The sequence below is a fragment of the Pocillopora damicornis genome, chromosome 13 (genome assembly GCF_964200805.1).
Source record: "Pocillopora damicornis chromosome 13, jaPocDami1.2, whole genome shotgun sequence".
Lineage (NCBI taxonomy): Eukaryota > Metazoa > Cnidaria > Anthozoa > Scleractinia > Pocilloporidae > Pocillopora > Pocillopora damicornis.
The window spans coordinates 10,346,101-10,356,613 of NC_142682.1; the positions used below are offsets into that span (position 1 = coordinate 10,346,101).

Here is a 10,513-nt window from a genome sequence, read left to right on the forward strand (position 1 = left end):
GTTCTCAACAAAAACATTTCTGCCTATCGAAAGGGACAGTCGACTACTACTACTGTACTTCAAGCTATACGAGACGACATAGTAAAAGCCATGAAACGTTCGGAGGTAATTATGATGATCTTAGCCGACTTTTCCAAAGCCTTCGATACGATCTGTTTCAGAAATCTTATCAGCAAGATGAGTAAACTAGGTTTCCCTAGAGACTTCCTGATATGGACACAATCATATTAGGCATCGTAAACAATTTGTACAGATCGATGCCACGTGCTCAGAGGTTAAAAATGTGAATTTTGGGGTTCCGCAAGGCTCCATCTTGGATCCGGTGCTATTCAATATTTATGTTGCTTATCTTCATGAGATCGTAAATGTCAAATGCTTCCAGTATGCGGACGACACAAAAATCTACGATCATGCTAAAATATCTGACCTAAATAACTGTAGAAACACTATCTCCCAATCAATTAATAAATTAAGTGCCTGGTCTAAGCAGAGTACCCTCGCCTTTAACAACGACAAAACCAAGGTTATGGTCCTATCCACCCCGCAAATGTCCAGGGTACATCACCTTGATGAGTATGATCCAAACATCGTAGTCAGTTGTTAGAAACTAGAACGTATTAAATCTTGCAAACTTCTTGGAGTTCACATCAATGAGCATCTTAAGTGGGACGATCACATCAAACACACGGTATCTGGATACTACGCCACTCTATCGATACTAAGAAAATTGAAATACCTTGCCAAATATGAGCTTAGAAAGCAACTGGTAGAAACATTGATTTTGTCAAAGCTAGATTACGCCGATCTGGTTTTTTTTTCCTTTACCACAATTCTTCGACGTTTGCAACGAGTTCAATTTGCTGCCGCAAGTTTTGTACTCAGTCACTATGTCAAGAACTTTCGGGATGTACTTAAAAACGGATGGCTTTCAATCAATGAGAGAAGAGATTTGAACCTCCTGGAATCATGCTTTAAAGCTTTGCATAACACTGAGACTTGGCCATATTATCTTAAAATAATAAAACAGGAATGCCGCAAGGAGCTGCGCTCAAGCAATTCAATTAGATTAGTGGTCCCGACCGAAAACAGCACTTTCCAAGATAACGCGTCGAAGCTATTTAACAATTTACCAGAATCTATTAGAAACTTTAAAGGTTATAGACCCTTTTTAAGACTTTCAAGGAATTTTTTATGTAACAGAGTACAGAGTGACAAGTTAGTTTTACTGTAATTTTCATTCTGTTAATCCTACTTCTACTTATAATTGCATATTGCGTAATTTGTGAAATAACTTAATTTGATTTTTCTTTTTTTAATTTTAATTGTAATTGATGTATTTTAACAGGGAAGAACCACCTGGTGGATCTGCTAATAAACCATTATTATTATTACTATTATTATTATTATTATTATTAAACACACCTGAAGTAAAGGATCTCAAGAAAGTAAAGCATAACAAGTAAGGAAAGCGCCTGAAGGAAGTAGGGCACCTGAAGTAAAGTACCTTAACTACTTTAAGCCTTTAAGGTCTGCAAATCACCAGAACGAAGTAAAGAATCTTAATGCATGGAAGCACATCAAGTAACAAAAGAGTCTCAAGTACCGATAAACAAACCTTTTGAAGCAAAAAAACCATCTCAGGTAAGGAAAGCATCTTAAGGAAAGGACCTCTTGCAAGTAAATCATCTGAAGTAAGTAAAGTACCTCAAGTAGAAAAAAGAAAACAATTGAATAAGGCGCAAAAGGGGAGAAAGGCACGTTAAGTAAATAAAGTACCCGAAGTTAGTACACCACCTTAAGTTAGTGAAAGACCTCAAGGAAGAAAACCTCCTCAAGTAAGGAAACCACCTGACATAAGTAAAGTACCTCAAGTAAGTAAACCATCTCAAGTAAGTAAAGGGCCTCAAGTTAGGAAAGCACATTAAGGAAGTTGCCTACATGCTAATGATCAAGGCATCAAGTCGTGCTTCATATTGGTTGATGAAGCGGAGCAAATGAGCCTACCATGCTTCAGTTTTTTTTAGCTTGAGAAACCTTATATTTCATCTCATCTTTTTCCTCTTTGGTGGACTGAACCTCCTCTAAAACGGACTCAATTTCATGGACCACATCGGGGAACAACTCGCATCGATGCGATGTAATCATCATGATCGCAATTACTACTGTATCTGGATCTCCAGGGTAACTGAGAACAAATGCGCTACAGTGATCTGGAACTCTAGAAGCTGGCGATACATGTACCTGCAATCAAAGTGTAACGATAAACCGAGTCGTCAAATCGAATTGTTTGAACTATACATGACTTGTGTGAAACTCGTGAAAGACTGAAAAGAACGTTATTGTCCCGATTAAACTCCCTCTGTACTTCTAGGGTTTGACATGAAATGGTTAGTTCCGAAGTTCGATAACTGAGTAGGTATTTAAAGTATGTTTTTTTAAAATCATACTTATTTTTTATAGTCCTACCTTATAGTCACATTTGAAATAACGTTTTGCCGGTTGCTCTTTTGCCCAGGAGTGCCTTTTTCCATAGTTGTCTCCTTCCTCGTCGATGATAACCGCCAATTCGTTCTTTTTGCGCCCTCGGCTGAAACATAGTCAAGTCCTTGCAAAGACTTGTGTACAGACGCGGAGCAAACTTTTAGAATTCTACACTGTGTGGAGCGACTCATCGGGGCAAAGTCGGTCACATCACAGTAACACAGGTACTGTTGGACTATTTGCTCGGAAATCAGGGTCCTTACGACGTGTGGGACCTTAATCTCGGTGTTAGAGGACAACTTCAAGGTTTTTACACCGAATGGCAAATCTTGAATGATATACTGGCTCGTAATGAATTTCAAGAAGTGGTCTAGTTTTTCACTTTCATCCTTGCAGTTTTTAATGCAAGAACAGCAGTGCTTCTGCCGTAAAGCAAAACATGTTGGTGTACAATATTGTATCTGTATCTTTTCAGATTAGGTATCCACTTTTTGACAACTTGGCCATATCAGCCATAATCGATAGTAACTGTCTCCGTGAGCTCCAGTGTCCTGCATTCTCATAACATTCAGTAAGGACCCTCATCAAAGTAGTATCAATGTCGTCTTCTTTCGATATTTCTAAGCAGTCAAGTAACATCTATGCAACGTAAGGCGCTATTTCTTCTAAAGATGCAATGACAGCTTTCCTCGCTTTCCTTATATGAAACTGTTCTGTTCTTTCGGCGGGTTCCTCCCAAGGTATACCATTGTATAACGGATAGGACTAACGCCTCTAGAAGCCAGTAAGGAATTCAATTTCTCTTTTGGGGTGCTCGTTTCTTCAAATGAGTCATCTCTACTGAGATGGATTTGTAAAACATCCGGATGGCCGATAGACACTTGATGGTGTTTCAGCATTCGTAATTACACTTCGTGGTGTTTGAGCATTTGTTATTACACTCTGTGGTGTTTGCACCGGTTCTAGAAGATTGAAGGTCACCTCCTCATCACGACCATCCTAAACATGGAAAAGGATCATTTTTCATTTCCTTCGCGATAATCATCAAGCGTTATTCACTAGCTTAAAGCACTTCTACTATCATCTCAACTGCAGGAAATATTTACGTCAGCGTTATCAGCCAATAATTCATAAAGAAAACAACTCTTAATCTTATTCATCTGTTGTGTTCCTGCTTTTTTAAAATTGTTTAATGAGTAACAATTGGCAGTGTTTTTGATTTTTACATATTCACCAACACCATTCTTTTCATCTGCTCAGTTTTCTTTAATTCAGCTCCCAGTTCTGAGACTTGAATATCACGCACTTCACTATGTAACATCTCCTTTAAGCACTCTCTGCATTTCTTACATACACCTACATATCGAAAGAACAAAACTAGGTTGGTATGCATGACTACAAGCCTGCGTTACCAGCGGTTATGGTTGGAGGAAGCGCGCGCGGACAAGAGGCGAAGCCGCGAAAGACATATTACTCATTGCCTCTTCTCCATTCCTCCCGCGGCTTCGCTGCTCGTTTGCCCCCCCCCCCCCCCCCCAAAAAAAAAAACAAAAAAAACTGCCATCTACGCTGGCTAGCATGACCATGTGAAACCACAACGTGTATTTAATAAAAAATAAAAACCTACCTGACCTAAATTGTACGACCAAACCGGTCTTGCGCAAGATCATCTCACATTCCTCCTTCCCTAACAATCTTTCACCTTTTGGCCAAGTTTCTTTACCTTTTCCATGATTGGAAATTCCTTCTGGAACCCTGCATTGTGTGCTGAATCCTCCGCTCCATCCCAAACCAAGTTTTGTGCGATGTTTGGGACATAACGTCAGGGTGAGCGCACGTTAGTTTCTTGAGAACTTAGCTGCTCGACATAAAATAAGGTCAACATCGTCTTCAGGATCCGTAAATTTGTAAGTAGATTTGTAATTGGCAATTTTCCTATTGCAGAAAAGTAATGGTATAATTTCAGTTTGACGCTTTCGATCTTCATCGGAAAAGCCGCAAACTCCGCCAACAAGAGCCTTAGATGAACAACTACCCTTAATCTTTTTGCAAAAACACTAGACAGAACAGCAACATCTCAGTCCCGCCTGTAGGCAAACACTGTAGATAATTCCGTAATAAGTACGTCTTTGGTCTGTTTGCTCTGTACTAAATTATATTAAGTGATTTTTTTTCCCACGAACCACCTTCACAGGGATACATTTCTATTTATTTATTTATTTTTGCTTCAGAGACTTTCGAAAATACAGCTTTGTTCCTGTTAGTCCATACCTTCTGCAAATGGCTGAATCATTTATCGTCTTCTAAAAGTTTACTTCAGAAAGTCCCTTTTTAGTGCCCAGCTGGAACAACAGTTTATAGAACATATTGGCAAAAATATTGTAGACAGAAAAACATAATTTGTAAGTGTAATGATCGATAACTGAAAGAGAAAAAATGCTTTACAGCTCTTAATGGATTTTATTTCAGTTAGTTGGGAAAAAGTAATCATTTTGCAGCGGTAAAAAAAATTCCAACATTGCACCCTCCACCACTACTCATCCACCAAAACAACGGAGCAAACTTTTCCTGGGGATTTCTAAAAAGTAGAGACGAGAATCAATATTCTTGTCGTAGTTTACTTGTTTTTAAGCATGGAATAAATGGAGCTGATAAATTTTGTGTTACTGCAATCTACGTACAATTTAGCCCTTCTCAGAGCTCTTCCCCTACTCCATCGATGTAACGGCAGCATTGCGTGACGATTAAATGACGCTGTCAGCGGTAAAGTAGCAGCAAGGTTTGGGATGCAGGTATTTCGCAAAGCAAAGCAGAACGCGTTCATAAGATGACTTAACCGTTTAATTAGATGTGCCATTTAAAATATAGAAGGAAAGATGATCAAAAAGTGTGTTTTTTACCGGGTTACATGGGACATGCTGACTCCTGCCGATAAATGTGCATCTAACCGCCTAAACGGAAGTTGACATTGACTCGGTGAATGGCGACAAGAAAACCACGCTAAAATGGTTTTAAAGCTGCCTTCTACAACAAATGATGTGCATTTACGTACGGAACGATCAAACTCGTACAATAATTTAATGATATTACCAAATTTTTGTTATTTGCATTTTCCCTGAAATGCAAGGACATTTTCCTCAAAATACTTCAGAGGGCTTTCAGTCATACCTTAACCTATCTAAATTGAAATATGGCAGAAATCGGATTTTCCAACCTTGCCGCGAAATTGAGGTTTTTGTGATTTTTACAAACATGCGTCCTTAATAGGATTTTACCATTCAAATAAAGTCATAAAACACCATAGATGTTTACTATCAATCATCGCAATTGCACCTTAATAGTAGCCGTCAGGGGGTTAAAAGTTCTGTTGAATCTCCCCACCACAAAAACATTCTTAGATCTAAAGGTCTCTGCTAAGAAGTAAACTAGCCTCCAGGTTTCTAGAGATGCTCAGTTTATATCCCTTTTAACTTATTTTTGCTAATAAAGGGAACATTTCGAAAACTGCAATCAAACAAGTTCTTATCTACGATCTATGCTCAAAACCCTAAGAGTGCACAAGAGACTAGAACTAGAGCTGCAAGAGATACAAGCGTAACAATCGAATGTTAGGAAGTCCTAAAAATGCCCGAGACACTAACGCAACTTTCAAATGAAGATCAAACCTAAAAAGCACCGAGATGCTACCGTAACAATGTATTAAAAGAAAATCATAAAACGTAACATTCCAATGAAGGAGAATTCTTTAAGTGCGCGAGTGTTTGGTTGATGTTTAAAGTGCTAATGTTTGTGTCATGACCTGTAATTACTCTGCCTCCTTTAAGGGTAGTACAGAGGGGATTGTGGATAAAAATCTACATGCATCATAAAACAGATCATTAAATAACATTTAATTTAAAAAAATCAATGGAAAATTCATTGATTACTACAAGAAATCTAATAGAAGAAACTATGAAATAAGGTGCATCTAAAATTACTCAAAGTCCAATTACTAAGAACACACATTCATGATTGTAAAACACTCTCACTCTATGTCCATTCCAATCGAATCCACCATGATCATAAAAAAAGTATATATCTGCCAACATGAGCGATGTATTCTTGAATTATATAAATTGTGTGCGTTCATGAAATGCGTTGATGGTCTGAGTTTATGTTCTAAGTTTTTGTGTCGAGTTCATGTTTAATTTTTTTAACTCGGACTCAAAGCACTTGTTTGATCTGGTCAATAACAAAAAGGCAATTGGAAAGAGCTAACCATTCAAACTGGTCAAATTATATTAAAGAAAGGCGCACCTTTAAGAATTCTCTTCTATGTAGCTTCCTCGCTCCTTTCTTCTGTATAACTAAGGTTTCTTTTGCAATGCTTATTCCTATTTTTACTATCAAACTGGGCCATAAGATTGATCCTCGAACAGCGATAGAAGACATCCTTGTCTTACAGCAGGCAAAAACACTAGAAATGTTAGTGATTATTGCTTAGATAACCTTTTTTCATCGTCGAAATATGTTTTTTTCTGGTTCATCCAGGCAGGATAATTAGTAATTACTAATTAAAACAGAGAAATCGCACACTTGCCTCAAAACAGGAAGCAACGCTAGTAACTGTGTAATTCATACCGTCTGCTTTCAAATGTTAAAAATTACATGTATCCCTCTATGAAACGTCTCGCACATATTTTCTTGATTCGAACCAAGCTCAACATTTATCAGACTTAAATTCTGATGCTCCCCTCCCTTAAACCAAACATTTTTCCATTATAGAAATAAATACTGTTTACCAGGAACTCAGCTCTGTTTTGCCTTAACAATCCATTCCTCAAAAGCAACTCTTCGTCCTCATCTGAGACTGCTTCTTTCTCGGTGCCACACCAGCACGTGAGCAGTCTTTCAACTCAGCGTCCAGTACCTTTGAAATACAATAGAACAGTTTTTATCAAAAGTCAAAGACACTCGTGACCTCTTCAAGTATCGATCACTAACGTAACTTTTGAATGAGGGAGTATTCTGAAAGTGAGTAAAACCTAACCTAATAATCAATTAAAAAATAATCCTAAATGTGCGAGAAAATCTTACGTATTAATAGAATGAAATATATGTTATTCGCCAGCTGGGAGGTCTGAATTGGGGAAAACTGTGCCCGCGGTATTGAGGTCTCTCAATTGTAAGTAAATTCCAATTTTTTATTTTGAAGTTGTGAGAGCTTGCACGTTTCTTTGCTGCAATGACGTGTGTAAACCTAGTATTTCCTCCACAAAAAATTCGGATGGGGCTCTTTCTCATTGAATTCCTTCAGTTTCTGTTATGTAATTTACGGTAAAAATGTCCAAATTGAACGGAATAGTGGTACAAATTTATTTCGAAACCAATATTGTTCTGTCAACCAAAGTAAATCGAGAGAGAGAAAAGAGATGATTAATGAGTTATTTATCGGCTTGAGTTAGTAACCGACGTCTTTGCTTAAAAATACCTCCTAGCCGGAAAAACGAGATACATCTATGGAAAATGGCGGCGAAGGTAGGAATGTACTCGGCGACTCACGAAAGCGTTACCAGATTGCAGAATTCGTTACCGTGCCCTCTGAGAAAAAAAAATTAAGAAAATTATGTAAAGCGCGCCGAATAATAGCCTAATTAATCCTATTAAAGAAAATCTTATAAATACGCAAGATAGAAACATAATAATTCAATGAAAAAGAATCTTAAAAATGCGCAAGATGCAAACGTAATAATCCAACAAAAACAGAATCCTAAAAGTGCATAAGATACTTATGTTAAACGTAACTTTTGAATGAGGAAGTATCCAGAATGTGTGCAAAAGCCAGTAATCTAACAATCCTAAAAGTGTGCGAGTAACTGACGTATTAATCAAACGAAAGAGATTTCCTTCGTGCGCGCCAGGTACTAACGTAACAATGGAAAAAACGGAATTCGAAAAACGCGCGAGGCACTAACATATCAATCCGTAAAAAGAGAATCCTAAGAGTGTCCAAGATACTAACGTCGCAATCGATTGGAAGGAAAGCCTAAGGTGTGCAAGATCCTAGTGTAGCAATCGAAAGAAAAAGAAACTTGAAAGTGTCCATGACAACCACCATAACAATAGATGAAAGAGAAGCCTGTGTGTACGAGGTACTAACGTAGTAATTCAATTTAGGACAATGCTAAAATTTTGGAGAGACAGTAATGTTATTTTCCACCAAAGAGCATTCTGAAAGTGGGCAAAACACTGACGTAGAAATGAAACTGAAGTGCAAAAGTGCACGAAACACTAACGTTACAAGTGAATGGAAGGGAATCCTAGAATTACACAAGATACTAAGGCAACAATCAAATGATACACAATCTTTAAAGAGCGCGAGATACCAACGTTTAAAAATGACTTTACATGGTATTTGTTTAATGCAAGTCCTGGTCTCTTCACGTGTCAGTAATTGGATTTCCACGATGAATTGTGCACATGAGATTTGACATACCTACATACTGATTTGCAAATGTTAACGAAGAAGCCCTGGTCTTTTCACAGTAAGAAATTAGATGAAAATGAAAAAAGTTTAGAAACCTATGAAAACCACCCCGGTGAAGTGAGATGTGGAATTGTGAGCATGAATCAAGGTTTTGTTGACTCCAAATGAAAAATGTATTCGTTGACTTATTTTTATCCCTACCCTTGTGGTCTGCCGAATGTCGCGTCTTATATAAGACATTTGTCAGTTAATATTCGGTTGAACACAGAACTTCTTCGTTTTATTAGTTTTAATCAATGACGCTCATCCGGGATGGATCAAAAAATTTTGGTTTCGATGGCGCGCTAAAAAAAGGGGATAATTTTTACCCGGTTATGTAGAATTCAGCGGGTGAACATAATGGCGGATAATGCAAGGCACAACGCTGAACGCGATCAAAACTCCGAGCCTCCACTCTTTTTTAAGAGTTTTTCTCTTAATTCATACGTGAGTTGAAGCAGAGCGCACGACAAGCGTGGTTTATTTGTACTCGATAGTATCGCGTATTTCTCGTTTGCTGTTGCTGTCGTACTCTAGGACTCTTGTTCGAAGTTTTGTCTTTTTTTTTCGTGCAGAAAAAAAATCGATCTCTCTTGGATCAGTTCCAGTTCCAACGAGGAATAGCCGATTGCGCTGTAGTTCACCCTATAAAACGCAAAACGACTCCTTGAGGGGCTACCGAGTGAAACGACAGTTAATGATTGAACAATTGAGATGAACTACATGAGCTAACTGCCGCGGCCATTGAGCTTAACATACTAGGAAAACAATATTTTGCAGGACTGACTGTAAAGGAAAACCTCAGTTCACTTACGTTTTCTTTTGGAGGTGGGCACATACTGACATTGCGGCAATAATTACGATTAAAAAACTTGGACAATTGGTGAAACAATGAATTTAATTAACCAAAGTACTTTTAATATAAATTAATGAAAAATATACAATTTCGAAAGATCTTCCTTTATACAGTCAGGGCTCTGTTTCTTTCCTTTATTCACTGTTTTGGCCTGAAGCGTCACTGTTACCACAGTTCCGAGTCTGTGTGCTCACGGAAGATATTTACATGGTTTTTTTAATTGGGCATTAGTCTCGAATTACGTCCACCTCAACCCGTATTAGAGAGTCTCGCCATTACGACGTCACCTTGGTAGTCTACCAACTCAACATGAGGGATGCAACAACAAGCGCAAACTTGAGTGCTTAAATCCATCAAAACTGCTTCATACCATGTTCCTCTAAATCCCGAAAAGTGGACTGCTCGGTGAGGAAACAGACTGCAAGCAGCACCATGCGATCCCCGAAAAGGTGACAGATATCATAAAATCAAACGGTATAGCACAAAACATCCATAAAGCTTTGAATACCACATCAAGAGAAACACCGCAAATCACTACTTACCAAAGCGCAATGTAATCTACCGGGGGCCTCTCCTAAAAATGAGTGCAGACATATCAATTAATTTTTACTTAGCCCAAAATGCACACCTTTTCCCAGTTTAGTTTGAGTGCTACAAGATGTAAAAAAATG

The 10,513-nt window shown here is 38.1% G+C and overlaps 1 pseudogene; it reads right to left on the reverse strand.

The window, feature by feature from the left end:
- Positions 1 to 1,934: 1,934 nt before the first annotated feature.
- On the reverse strand, positions 1,935 to 4,151 carry LOC149035431 (uncharacterized; annotated as a pseudogene).
- Between the last annotated feature and the right edge of the window lie 6,362 nt (positions 4,152 to 10,513).